We start from the raw sequence: 13,675 nt of genomic DNA, 5'->3' as shown, positions 1-13,675 counted from the left end.
GAGGGGGAAGGTGTGGTTCTTTACTAGACCTGAAGATGCCTGGGACTGGCTTGAGGGCTGGAGAAAAGTTGAAAAAAGCTGTCGCAGGTCTGCTGGCGACAGATCCAACGGCGACAGATCAAGCCCGCAGACAGAGTCTCCGCCGGGTGATGCTTCGGCAAAGCAGAGCCCAAATGGGTACGGTCTGGTGGCTTGACATCGGTTTAATTGGCCTTTGTTCGCTGGGGTCTGCTGGGCCGAATCTCGACGGACAAACTGTGCCTTAATGACACTCCACCACGTTCTGGCTTTCCAGGGCTGTATGAGCCTCTCATTGTTCACTTCTGCATTTTTGCCGGCCTCTGAGGAGGGTGAACTTATCGTATTTGTCTTTAGACGACACACCTTTCTGCCCTTGGTCCCACGAACGGGATTGGCGGTTGAGGATGTCGCGCACTGTTCAGTGGCCAACTTGACCTTTCAAACAATGACCTGAGGGGAGCAGACTGATCTGGCGTTGATAGCCCTGCACTTGTTCTCGAACAGACTGTATACTCCAAATGTCCAGATTGCCGCTATGGTTTGTCTCAGTGGTGTTAACATTGTTGTTTCTTGTGTTATCCCTTGATTACAGTTTATCATATTCAAATCGCAGGCGGGGGGTCATATGCTCGGAATGCACACGCTCTCACAAGTTGATGCTCCAGGGAGTGGGGTTAGATCACAGCCCTAATTCTGTTGAGGGTGGGTGACAGGGGCTCTGCACAGTGGAGGTCTGGCTTGGTGTGAATAGAAAAAAATGGGGGTGGCATAACAAGCTCACAAAGTCCACATCGCTTTGGAAACCAGACCTTTTTTGGGCAGCATAGTGAATGCCCTGGTTTTGATAAGTGGGATCTGATAGGTATCTCGACAGTGGGGGACATGTGGATGGGGGGGTAGAATAGCCACCTCTTCAGATTTACAGGACAAATATCAACTAGCACAGACAGAGGCCTATCGCTACCTGCAGATCGGTTATGCAATCAAAGCAGCTTTGCCCAAAGACGCCCCTCTCCCTGAGGCCTCTCCACTGGAGGACCGACTGATACTCGACCTTATGCACAAAAAGGCCATATCTCTCGCATACAAAAAGCTAATTAACAATCGCCCAGACCCCTCAAGGCGTCTGCGACAACTTTGGGAGACTTAGAAGATGAGGACTGGCGCTATGCTCTAGCCTCTCCCAAGGAAGTGGCTATCCCTATGAGATTGCGCCTGATCCAACTGAAGATCCTGCACCGTGTATATCTAGACGGTGGGGGGATTTTGGTCAAGATAGGTAGGAGGACTGACCCCCTGTGCCTCTGGCAATGTCACAAACCAGGGACCTTCTTTCATGTTCTCTGGGACTGTTCGATAGTGCAACAGTACTGGAGCAGGGTCATGCAACAAATGCAGAGGGCAGGTGGTAAATCCCTTAAGGCCTCCACCCAATTGTGCCTCTTAAATATCTGGGAAGCTACTGACTTAACGCAAATAGAGTAAACATGGGCCTCGCTTGGGTGGGCCATTGCAAAGCGTGACATTGCCCAGAAGTGGGGTGTGGGGACGGTTCCGACCCTACACGATTGGGCAGTTGACATGGACAGGGCAATGCTTGCCAAAAAAGATGTCTTCAAACATAGGGGCTGCCCCAAGAAATAGGACTACAAATGGGGAGGGGGAGGGGTGGAACAGATACAGGGGTACCATTTGCTTGTCCCCCACTATAGAACTGCACTGTGAAAGGGATAGATTGATGGATGCCACTGAGGTGGATGGTATACCCCCTCCCAGTACTGAATAAGGTAGTTACTTGTATGCCAGATGTCGGCGGGGGGGGGGTGCATCTTGGTTTGGGGAGTTTATTATGCTCTGTACGATCTTCACACTGTATACTCCGGAACTTATTGGTCTGACGGAATGGAAGGGTGTCTAACGTGCTCTGGTGTCAAATGTATTGAAAACTGTACACATATGTTGTGGACTTATACGCTGCCATATTGCTGCCTTATGTTATTTCTTTTCTCAATAAAAATGTTTGGGCAATTGGGAGACAAACACACACTGATGGTGGCACCGGTTGAGCAGGAACTAGAGGCATACACAGCCATCATACTGGAGCCACTAAAGATATTAAAATGGCCCTAGAATACAAAATAGACACAGTGGTACAGGACATGGCCATACTATAGACAGACCACAAAAAATTAGTGGAGAGGGTGACAGAGGTGGAATACATCTAGCCCAGGCCCAGCCTGAAATCTCCGACCACACCTCCCAATTATAGGCACTAGAGGATAAGTAACCTGAGGGGACAGATTGACAGGCGGAATAAAGTCTGACTTGTGGGAATCCCAGGAGGGAAAGAAGGACCCAGCGTAGAGCTATTCTTGGAGTATTGGCTATCATCAGTGGTGCGGGAGGGAAAACATCCCACTGGTTTATGGTGGAGCACACCAGCAGACCGCCACAGTCAGGGGCACCAGCACATGCCACAGAAGCCAGACTGCTCAATTTCCGAGACAGAAATTCCATACTACAAAAGGCAAGTATATATGGGCCCTGGAAGATGGATGGGAGCAACGTTAATATCTACCAAGACTACACCACGACAATACAATGACAAACCTTCATTAGGGTCGAGCAACTTCTATGACACCTAGCACTCCCTTACGCCTTGTCTTCGCTGCAAAGCTCAGAGTAAAAGGATCATATAATTTCTTTGATACAGCTGCAGAGGTGTGGGACTAACTAGAAATTCACGGATATCCATTACCCGAAGAAGGGATCACAACTCCACCCAAACGTTGGCATGCCCCCAAAAAATTGCAATCCTGACTAGGAGTGCAATAACTTTTCATGTTATTAGAATATGGACAGGTGACCTGGGTCACTTTGACACTCAGCACTGGGAGGCACAAACGATGGCGCTGGTAAATCTATACGTCCTACCTGGGTTAAAAATGTATACATTACAAACTCTTGGTTGTTTACTTCTGGAATTACTGCAGGCACAAACTATAGTAGAAGGGGATTTTAATATGACCCTCGAACCAATGCCTAGACAGAACCACTGCCAGGCGGAAGTCCCAGGCCCTAGACAGGAAACTCCACTTCTTCGTGCAAGCGCTGGGCATGGGGGACATCTGGAGAACAATGCATGTATAACAACTAGGCTACTCCTGCTACTCAGGAGCGCACAACACTTATTCTCGTATTGACTATTTCTTTACCCTCGCAGAATCCAAAGCGAGGGGAATCTCTGACCACCCACCATCGAACTAGAGTCCTGGAAAGGGAGAATGGCTGCATGGTGTCTGACCAACAAAACAGAAATAGAGCGATTACACAAGACCACTAAACACTATTTTATGGATAACGCTGACTCAGTGAGGAAAGGGTGCACACTTTTGGAGGTCTACAAGGGCACTATATAGGGAGTGATAATATCAGGAGGATTGGGAGACAACAGGAAGAGAGAAGAACAATGTGAGGCAATGAAAAGGATCCATCAGGTTTAGGGAGGGAATATCTCCAGCAACCCTCAAAGTCAACAGAAGCCCGCATCGCACTGAAACAAGAGGAATATCGGGCAATGGTAACCAATGTGATTAAGATCTATGTGGCAAAAACAAACTTACCTATGAGGCGCGAGATAAGGTGGGTAGGCTACTAGCATGGTCAGTGACAGGGAATGACAAAGGAATAATATCTAAGTAATCACAGCCCCACATGGGCGTATGGCAGGGCTCCCTTTGAGCACCTCAAGAAGAAATATGACATGGATTCCACACAAAAGTTCAAATACTTAAAGTTACACAAAGCACTGCAGGCCGGGATCTCCCCAAGAGAGGAGACTAAGGAGGAATCCAGGCTGGAACAACGATTGTTAGATGGTTGCAGGACCACAAAGACAATTTCCTTAACATATGGAACATTAATGATAAACACACAGGGCGAACACGATGGCAGATAAATGTATGGGAACTAGATGCCGAGGACTGCAATTCCCATGAGAAGTTGCAATTTAGGTGTGTTTTGGCTGGATCCAACTTATAATACTACAATGGGTATACTATACCAGAACGCTTCTGCACAACATAGGCATGGCTGGGGACAATCAATGCTTACGTGCGTGTGGTCAAAATGGTTCCTTCATACACACACTATGGAATTGCCCAGCTCTTAATTTAAGCTGGAATGGGACCCTGCATAGACTTGAAGCAGCAGTGGGCTCACAGATAGATGGACTGGCACCCCTGGTACTATTAAGAATATGGAGGTACTGATGTAACTTTGTACCAGAAGCTCATCATCAACCCGGGTTTCTTCCTAGCCAAAAGAGAAATTGTGCGGAAATGGGGAAGTGCAGAGCGCCCATTAGTACAAGATTGGATTAGGGAAATGAGTGCATGTCAAGCAAAGGAAAAACTAGTTTATGAGGGAAGGTATGCCCTAAGAAGTTTAGGTAAAGTTTGGGACTGTTAGCTCACAGAAGGGTAGAGCTATGACTATTATAAGGGTGAAACTTAGAACGATGAAGGAATTAAGGACCATTATAACAAGTCGAGGTCGAAACGAGAAGGAACACAGTCCCTAGACTCCTCAAGTTAATATCGAATCTTGATAAGATGTAAGCAATAGAAGGGCTGATATCACATTTATTCTGGTTAATGCAAGCGGGAGGGAGGTGAGGGGGAGACTGTGCACATATTGGAAGGAACGTTCCATCTTTTTTCTTTCCTGTTATTGTTGTATATGCAAAATCAATAAAATACACAATTAAAAAAAAGGAAACAGCCCTAACCTTTGAACTGGTGTTGCAAACCCCAGATTATACCAAGAAATTCATCTTCTAAACAGATGCTTTTGGGGTAGAACTAGGAGCTGTTCTATCCCGAGCGGATACAAACGGGGTAAAAAATTCTGTTTGTGTATGTCAAAAACTTTTTCCCCAAGGAGCCCAAGTATGCGATAGTCGAGACAGAAAAGGTTGGTTGTCAAACGGGCTATCGAAACTCTTCGATAATTCCAAGAACTGAGAGAATTTGATCTATATGATGATTAGGGCCCTTTAGAGTGGATGTCCCAAAACAAGGGGAATAATGCTGGAGTACTGAGGTGGTTTCTGGCTCTGCAACCCTTCCGGTTCCAGATCGATCAAAGAAAGGGAAGAAAGCAAATGCGGACTTCTTTTCAAGATATCCCACAGACAGATTTCTTTTAAGGAAGAAAATAAGGGAGATGTGAGGAGCCTAAGGGCAGGTATCCAAACTTACCTGGTTGGCCAGATAAGTATTCCATGGAGAGAGCTCCCAGCGGGCAGGAAGACCTCAAAATTGTTATGGAAGAAACAAAATATGAAGAAGTGATGCAACAGCTGACATCAGTAGAGAGCGTCACTGCTGTACATGGTGAAAGAGCAGTGCATGCCCAAAATCTCGTGCTAATAAGAGGTGAAGAGTTCACTGGGAAACAGAATTAATTACCTGCAAGATCATAGTTGAAGGAAAACTCTTAATTGGCAAGGTTAAAGGAGTTTATGGGCTTAGCACACAGGCATGTATTCTGTGTTCTCAGCTAATTAAAACTAATTAAACAATGAGAGCAGGAGATTGAATCAGCCTAAACACACGGAATCTGATAGGAGGTCTTGGGAGCAGAATGTGAAGCACACACACACAAATACACCTGCTTTTATGGCAAACATATGTGCATTCAAGAGCAGAGAATCGTTTGTTTGTTAAGCATTGGTAGAACTGCAGTAAAGGAAGTGTAGAGAAGGTGGTTACAAGTTTAGAAATACAAATGACTAAATGTTTCTGTAACCAATGAGTAATTTCTAAGCAACTTAATGTTTGACTTTTTGTAATAAGCATTGTCTGACCGTGTATAAAAGCAGCTGCCTGTGAATCAGTAAATTGAGACTGGCTGTTTATCTGTGTGCAGGTGGTCGCTATCCCTGTTGCGACAGTAAAGAGCTGCTTATACCTTGCCAAGAGTAGTCTGTCTTTTTCTTTATTTTTAAAATTTCCCTGCAACAAAACAAAAAAAGGATCTAAGTTAGAAAGGGAGGGGAAAGGACACAAACAAAACAAATCGCATGGATGGAGGCTCGAGGAAGGATGCAGACCTTCAAGAGGGTCTTGTAAAGAGTCCACAGTCGCTCCGAAAGCAGGGAACCAGCCAACAGGGTCGGACAAGGTAAAAGCCAAACCCCATTCCCAGAGCACAGAGAGTGATGTGAGATGATAGAATTGAGGAAACGGAAGAAGACTGTTCTGAAGACTGGTGTTTGCCAGCGACCAAGGTGTACACTCCTGCCACCACTCAGGTGAGTTGTCGCTACCAGGGAGAGTCAATGGGGACAGAATACCGTTGGGGAGGAGGAGGGTGATCCTGGGTAAGCAGGGTTTTGATGCTTGTGTCTGTGCTACACTAGTCCTTTCAATCAATCAAGAATTTGTAGAGCGCACTACGTACCCGTGAGGCGCTGGGGGAAAAAGTGGGTGGGATGCTACCGGTCAAACAGCCAGGTCTTGAGTAGCCTCCTGAAGGTCAGCAGGTCTTGGGTCTGTCGTAGGCTCAGTGGGAGGGTGTTCCAGGTCTGCGGAGCAGAGCTTGCGGTTGGGGATGTAAAAGAAGAGTCGTCTGTTGAGGTAGGCTGGGCCGGTCTTGTGGAGTGCCTTGTGTGCGTTGATGAGGAGCTTGAAGGAAATCCGCTTGTTGACTGAGAGCCAGTGCCGGTTTCTCAGGTGGGTGGTGATGTGGCTGTGGCGTGGTACGTCGAGGATCAGGCGTGCAGAGGCATTTTTAATGCGTGGCAGTCGTTTGATGAGTTTAGTAGGGGCACCCGCGTAGAGGGCGCTTGAGTCTGCTACTGACGAGGGCCTGTTCTTCTTGTATCTGTCGGGATCCACCTGTAGATCTTGCGGAGCATGGGAAGAGTGTTGAAGCAGGAGGAGGAGACTGCGTGGACTTGCTCGATCATGGAGAGTGTTGAGTTGAGGATGACTCCCAGGTTGCATGCGTGCGTGGTCGGTGGGTGTCGGGGCTGCTTCCAGTGCCGTAGGCCACCAGGAGTCGTCCCAGGCTGAAGGGTTGGAGCCGAGGATGAGGACCTCCGTCTGGTCCATGTTCAGCTTCAGTCGGCTGATCTTCATCCAGTCGGCGAGGGCCTTCATTCCTTCGTGGAGGTTGGATTTGGCGGTGAGGTGGTCCTTGGTGAGGGAGAGGATCAGTTGAGAGTTGTCGGCGTAGAAGATTATGTTGAGGTCGTGCTGTCAGGTGACTTGTGCGAGCAGGGCCATGTAGATGTTGAACAGTGTCGGGCTCAGGGATGATCACTGGGGTATGCCGCAGATGATCTTGGAGGCTTCGGATCGGAATGGGGGGAGGTGGCGCTCTGGGTTCTGCCGGAGAGGAAGGATGTGGTCCATTCCAGGGCCTTGTCTCGGATCCCTGCATCGTTGAGGACGACAGTGTGGAGCTATAGGCGAGTTAGTGTGATCTCACTTTACTCTCTGTCCCAAATCACGAATCGGCATCAACTTTGGGGGATGAGAATCGGAGAGGTAAAGCCGGTCACCCTGACTTAAAGTGCAAAAGGGAACAGAGGAAAAGAAAGAAGGGATAAAGATTAACTGGTACCGGGGAAATAGAGAACACCTTAGAACCACTAAGAGGGAATCGCCTCCCTCCTTGACAAAGTTAACTGGAGGAGGTTTTTTTTATTTTAATTTTCACACTTACCTGGACGCTTGTGTTTTTTTCCCCGAGGGACGTTGGTCGCACAGCTTTACCAGACCTAAGAAGCAAAAGAAAGGGTGTTAACAAAAGGCATTACTACCCAGCATCATATGCCTAGGAAAAGGGCGACTGAACCTGATAGTAGGAGAGCTTTGTTGGAGCGTTTTCTTTACCTGATACTTAAGGGACGAGATGCATATATGTAACTCAAATATACTAATAAAAGCCACCATGAGAAAACTAAGCAAGCCTCCTAAGCCTTATTTCCGACCAATCATCCACATTGGATTCACATCCACTGTTGCTGAATTCGTTGTCCATCTATTAATCCTGAGGAGTTTCCAAATACAGACTAGCCATTAAGGCTACTGGACTAATGATTAGTCCTGGTGGCTGAATAACCAGGAATGGTTATGCGCCAACATGACAAGACGCTAGATTATATCTATAGTAATTGAAATGAGAACACTTACTTCAGAAACACACAACTTTAGAGGGTACTGGCAGGTAAGACAAGGGTCTGTTATAGTCCCTCTATATATTTATTCATTTTACAAACCTTGCCCCTAAAACAAATTGACAGGAGGAAGAAATGACAGAGCAAAACTGCTCTGGTTTACTTTGTTGATTAATTAGTGTTGGTTGATTGCTTGGTTAAGGCACCTAATTCAGAGACTTGGGTGCATCCAGCAAGCCTTAAGCTAAACTAATAAGATACTTTATGTGGTTAGTGCACTTGCTACAGATATCTGTGTGTAATCTGGTGGTCACAAGTTAGCATCATCATAATACAGCATAGAGGATTAATGTGTCTGCTGCAATGCATCATGAGTAACTTGTAAGTCTCAAATGCTTATGCTAGTAAGACAGCTCTGCAGGTTAAAGCATTTTTACAAAGATATCCGTGAAACCTGCAGATCACAATTTGCAATCCTGATAAAATAACTTAGTGAGGTGTGTGGTCACTACACACATCTGCTTCACCCCTCCTGAAATTCAGAAAAAAAGGGAAGCGACATCTATTTAAAGAGTATTCTGACCCAACCGAATAGGTACCTTCTTATCTCCTGTCTCGCTGTAAGTGATCTTGAATCATCAGGGCTCACACTCTTTGTTCTACAATCCATTGCTCCTTAGCTAGATGTCACAACAACAACACAACAACCTACAAGAGACAGGCATGTCTCATCCAGCGCAGTAAGACAGTATGCTGCTTGTCGTAACCATCTACATAGCAAAGAGCTAGGCAGAGTTTCAGTAGCACTTCCAAAGCCCTTTGTTCCTGCATGTAATAAACTTAGTGCCTTTTAGACAGCAGAAACCGATTCTATATTACCTATGTCTCTCTCTGCACAGGGTCAAAGCTGAAGATTCATATGAAATCAGAAACCCCCGAACTCTCATGAAATAGGTTGTTAAACACCTACAGGAGCCTGTAAATGACAGGCATGATTCTGGACTATCAGTACAAAAGTCAAAGGGGCACATGCATCATTTGAAATTGCGATTGCAAAGGGGCAAATTTCGATGCCTTAAATGCAATGCAAGATTGCCTTTAAAATAGCGATTTCGCTATTATGGACCGCTAAATACTGATTATTTCAACCTGATGGTATTTAGTGAAAACTTTGAAAAATGCACTAAAGTGCATTTTTCAAAGTTTCAGGTTACACAGACACATGCCCTTGGGGCATATGTATGCACAACATGGGTGCACATCACAATTTCAGGGGTGCAACGGTGTCCTTTTGACACCCTTGCACCTAGTGGTACTCGCAAATTGCACATGCAATTTCCCATTAATTCCTAAGGGCCTGTCGGCCCATAGGAATTATGGGAAGCCATTCCGTAATTAAGGAATGTTTAGGAATCGCTATTTTTATAGCGATTCCTACATGAATAGGCTTTTGCGATTCCTTAAATGAGATTCCTTAATAATCGCAATAAAGGACTCGCAAAAGCCTACCTTGATGCATGTGCCCCAAAGTCAAATAATTATTGCGAGGCTGCAATATCGAAACTAAAAAAATATGTGTTAAATGATGGAGTACCCTTACGACACAGAAAAAAACCAGATCATTCAAAAATACAGATTAAAATCTTGTAGTACATAAAAACTGAAGTAGCTACATAGAAATATACAGAATTAAATATTTTTATGAGCACATTTTAAAGCAATGACTACAAACCTTATCACAATGTTGGATGGTGAAATCTTAACCACTTAACATGACAAGTACAGTACCCAGGCAAGGTCTGACGTTACATATCTGGTGTCTACAACTATTTTTATTTTGTTTAAAAAATCTGAAATAAGAGAAGAAATATGTCTTTAAAGTGTTGTTATACTCAACAGTGAGGGTTGGGGTGTGGCCAGATTGACAGACTTCTGACCAGTGTACAAAAAGAAAGATTGCATCTGCTTGAACTCATTGAGGGCGTGGGCAGATTTCTGCTTTGGCTGATTCATGTCGTAGATTTCGGGTATTCTGATGATACATTTGGTGGTGTTCTGGATTATGTGGTATTTTGTGGGGAAGAAGCTTCATGTGGCTGGCGAGACATTTCCATGAATTTTACTCGGTACTTTCTAAGAACTATTTACAGTGCCTAAACGGATGTGATGTATCCGGCAACAATCAGCTGTGAGGTAAGAGCTGATGTTGATCTTCGGCACATTCTTTTCCATTTCAGGATTTGCCTCATGATGCTTGGGAGCCTCAGATGATGGATGAGAGCAGCATAACCACAGTTCCCAGTAGATGCCAAAGTACTATTATATATCAGCAGCTACTTGTCCATGCTTTGTCCTACTTCAAGAAGCCTATTCGACAGTAAACTGGCAAAACAAAGCTTCCGTCAGGTATTTATGCATATGCATGTCCATAACTATACATTTACTTACATTATCGTAGCCAACTCTTCTTATAGAGGAGTTTGTTTTCTATGAACCCTATGAAAGGTTATTAGTCCCAAAGAAAGTGGAATACCGATTAAGAATCTGCCTAAAGTTTTGACAAACAGTCTATCAGAAGAATGCGTCACACCAGCGTATTTGCTTTTCTACTCCACCCCCCGCCCATCGGGCGAGGAATTCCTCCTTTTCTAGATAGGGTTTGAAGCTTCCACGTGGTGTTGTCGGTGTACCAGAGGAATCTGGGGGGGGGGAGCGGGTAAAGAAGCATTAAGAAGCCACTGAAAAGTGGCGAAACCTGGTTTTAGAGATAGCCTGAATACTGCATGTTAACACCGTCATAAAGTGTGCCTTCTAAACCATGAAAACACTGTGTCGCATCTTCCCATACCAACATACACAGCAAGTCATCCCAACACTCGTTATTTCCAAGCTTGACAATGCCAACATCCTATACTTTGAACACCCACATTTAGCATATGCAAAATACATCTGATCCAAAATGCTGCCGCAAGAATTCTTCTCTGATTTCACCCAAGTGAATGCACAATTCACGCCCTGCAATCTCTCCACTGGCTACTGATAGCTGCAATGTCCACAAAAACCTCCCAAGGAAAGCGACTACTATACCTATAAGTTAAATTCAAGAAATACAAACCAAATAGAACACTACACTTCAGGCACCACTTATACCATGTACAATAAGAGATTTGTAGGCTTGACTGCTGTCTGGCGAATAGCCGGCGAGCTCTGGAACACACTACCAGCCAACACTAGAAGCAATTAGAAGAACATACACTTTTTTTTACTTCGAGTAACAGATTGATGTTGCGATGGATGCCCATATTTGAGGAGGTTGCATAAATTCAGGGCAGCAGGCCAGGGGCCAGGTAGGAGATGCTTTGCTCATTAACAGCACCTCAATTTTGGTAGGATTTTAATTCAGGAACTTAAAAGACATCCACTAATGTGTTACAGTAAAGTATTTGGTGAGTTTTTCCATCGTGAGCAAGGGTCGTATCTGCACTCGGACAGACATGACTTCAGTGCCCTCCATGTACATGTAGAAACTGTCTTCTAGATGTACACCCCTTTTGCGACTGGAACGGGTCAAACCAGGGTCTATGGGAGCCCTTGCGTGGGGACTCGGTTTGATCTGTTTCTGTTGCGGGCACTATGCACAACCACACAAGGGGCACAGTGTTTTTATCGGCAAAAGTGGGGCAATGCTGGGTGTTAGGAATTTTGTGGATTCATGACGATTCCAAAAGTTTTCATCACAGAAATTTAGGGGAAATGTATGATTACAGGAAAGGTTTGAGGTTTGCAGGGCAATGTTGGTAAGATACATACATAAGGCACACCTCCCTAGAATCCCCTGATTATCTACTTTTCTAAAAAGTTTTAGTTGGTGGGTTTTTTTGGGTGGTGGCCGAGCATGGCCCCAAATTTTGCAGCTACCCCTATTGTTGATCTCCCAAAGTTCCACTTTAGGGCCTTTTGTGTCAAGGTCTCTTGGCCCACCCACACAAGTCAGGTGCAATTTTTATCGGGAGACTTGGGGGAATGCTCTGTGGTAGAAAATGTGTGGCTCCCTGCAGATTCCAGACATTTTTCTCACAGAGATGTGAGAAAAAGGTGGGTCTTTAGTCAACATTTAAGGTTTGCATGGCATTGCGGGTAAGAAAATGGTATGGGAGCAAGCGGAGCACACCACCCTGGACTCCCCTAAAGTTTTAGTTTCCTCATTTATTTGGGTTGGGGGCATGGTCACTCCCAAGCCCGGATTTTGCCATCCCTATAGCCCTATTTTCTTTTTTTTAAACCCTGGTGTCTAGTGGGCTTCCCGCCCCCCCAACCCGCCAAAGGGGGGGTGGGGGAGGGGCAAATCAGGAGTAACTATCCCCATCAGTCCTCCATGGAGGCAGAAGGACTGTAGTCCTATTTAGTAGGGGTGGAGGCATGACCATGGCAGGATAGCCCACCCTTACATTTAAAATAAATCTCTGGCATCTATTGGGCTTTCTACCCCCCAGGGGCAAATCCCCTTTGCCCCCAGGGGGGTTGGGGGGGGGGGGGGGGACAGACAGGCTGAAAGTTACTGAAAGCCCAGATTAATAGGATGTTAAGCCGACGCCGAGTTTCTTCACCTTCACCCCATGTTCAATGTATTGTCCTGGACCTCCTAAGACAAAATAGCGCTATGACATGGGCTGCACTGGCCAAATCAGAGCGCTTTTTTGAGTAACTTTAAGCCATGCTGAACAGCAGATGTGCTGCTAGACAACATGGCTAAAAGACATTCACACTGACAAGGCCGATAGCTCTGGGCATTGCCGAGCTCTATTGACTTTGCCAATGCTTGTTCATGTTGAAAGGGTCTTGACAAATGTAGAAGAGATTGTGAGATACAATTGAGCTTTGAAGTGAAACGAAGATCAGGCGTAACGGCCAAAGCTGCCAACATGGTAACTGGGGAACCAGGTTCGAATCTAAACGTCAGCTGAACAATTTATGGTTTTGGGCAGATCACTTGCGATTCCCCTGCCCACGATAATGAATGCGTCATTGTGTAATGTAACTGATGAGCATTTAAAGCACTCCAATACCACCGGCTAGTGTTAGCACTGTGGCAAGATAGAGGATGGAACAAGTGCTCCAATAACATTAGATTGTGCATTTTAGTGGTATGCGTGAGTGTGTACAAGGGAGACGGCCTGAAAACACATGTACTCCTAAGGAGAGCTTGAACACAAAGTACAAGATGGAGGATGGAACAAGCGCTTCATACCATCGGATCGTGCAAAAAAAAAGTAAACAAATGCTGTTGACGATTTAACAACTTTTTAAGAAATGCATTTATTTATGTACACATGCATGTATTTTATTTAGTAGTATGTGTACAAGAGAGACGGCCTGAAAACAGGAATGCTCCCATGGAGTGCTTTAAAACAAAGTAAAAAATAGCTCCGTAAATAAGGAGCAGCGTAAGGAGACGGTAGTATGACC

At 45.3% G+C, this 13,675-nt stretch overlaps 1 protein-coding gene across 7 annotated transcripts in view; it reads right to left on the bottom strand.

Annotated features, from left to right (window-relative positions):
- Positions 1 to 13,675, bottom strand: part of LOC144822547 (caspase-8-like) — a 235,519-nt gene that overhangs the window by 218,007 nt on the left and 3,837 nt on the right. For 5 of the 7 annotated variants that reach the window (XM_078680206.1, XM_078680210.1, XM_078680209.1 and 2 more), the window contains exon 2: positions 7,756 to 7,810. The gene's annotated coding sequence lies outside the window, so the exon portion shown is untranslated. Of the gene's footprint in view, positions 1 to 5,994; positions 6,034 to 7,755; positions 7,811 to 13,675 lie in introns of those variants that run through there. The other 2 variants (XM_078680211.1, XM_078680212.1) reach the window with 1 other exon arrangement.

Source organism: Lissotriton helveticus, chromosome 3_1 (genome assembly GCF_964261635.1).
Source record: "Lissotriton helveticus chromosome 3_1, aLisHel1.1, whole genome shotgun sequence".
Taxonomy (NCBI): domain Eukaryota; kingdom Metazoa; phylum Chordata; class Amphibia; order Caudata; family Salamandridae; genus Lissotriton; species Lissotriton helveticus.
The sequence above is the reverse complement of the archived record's forward strand: the minus strand, read 5'-3'. Positions and strand labels throughout refer to the sequence as shown.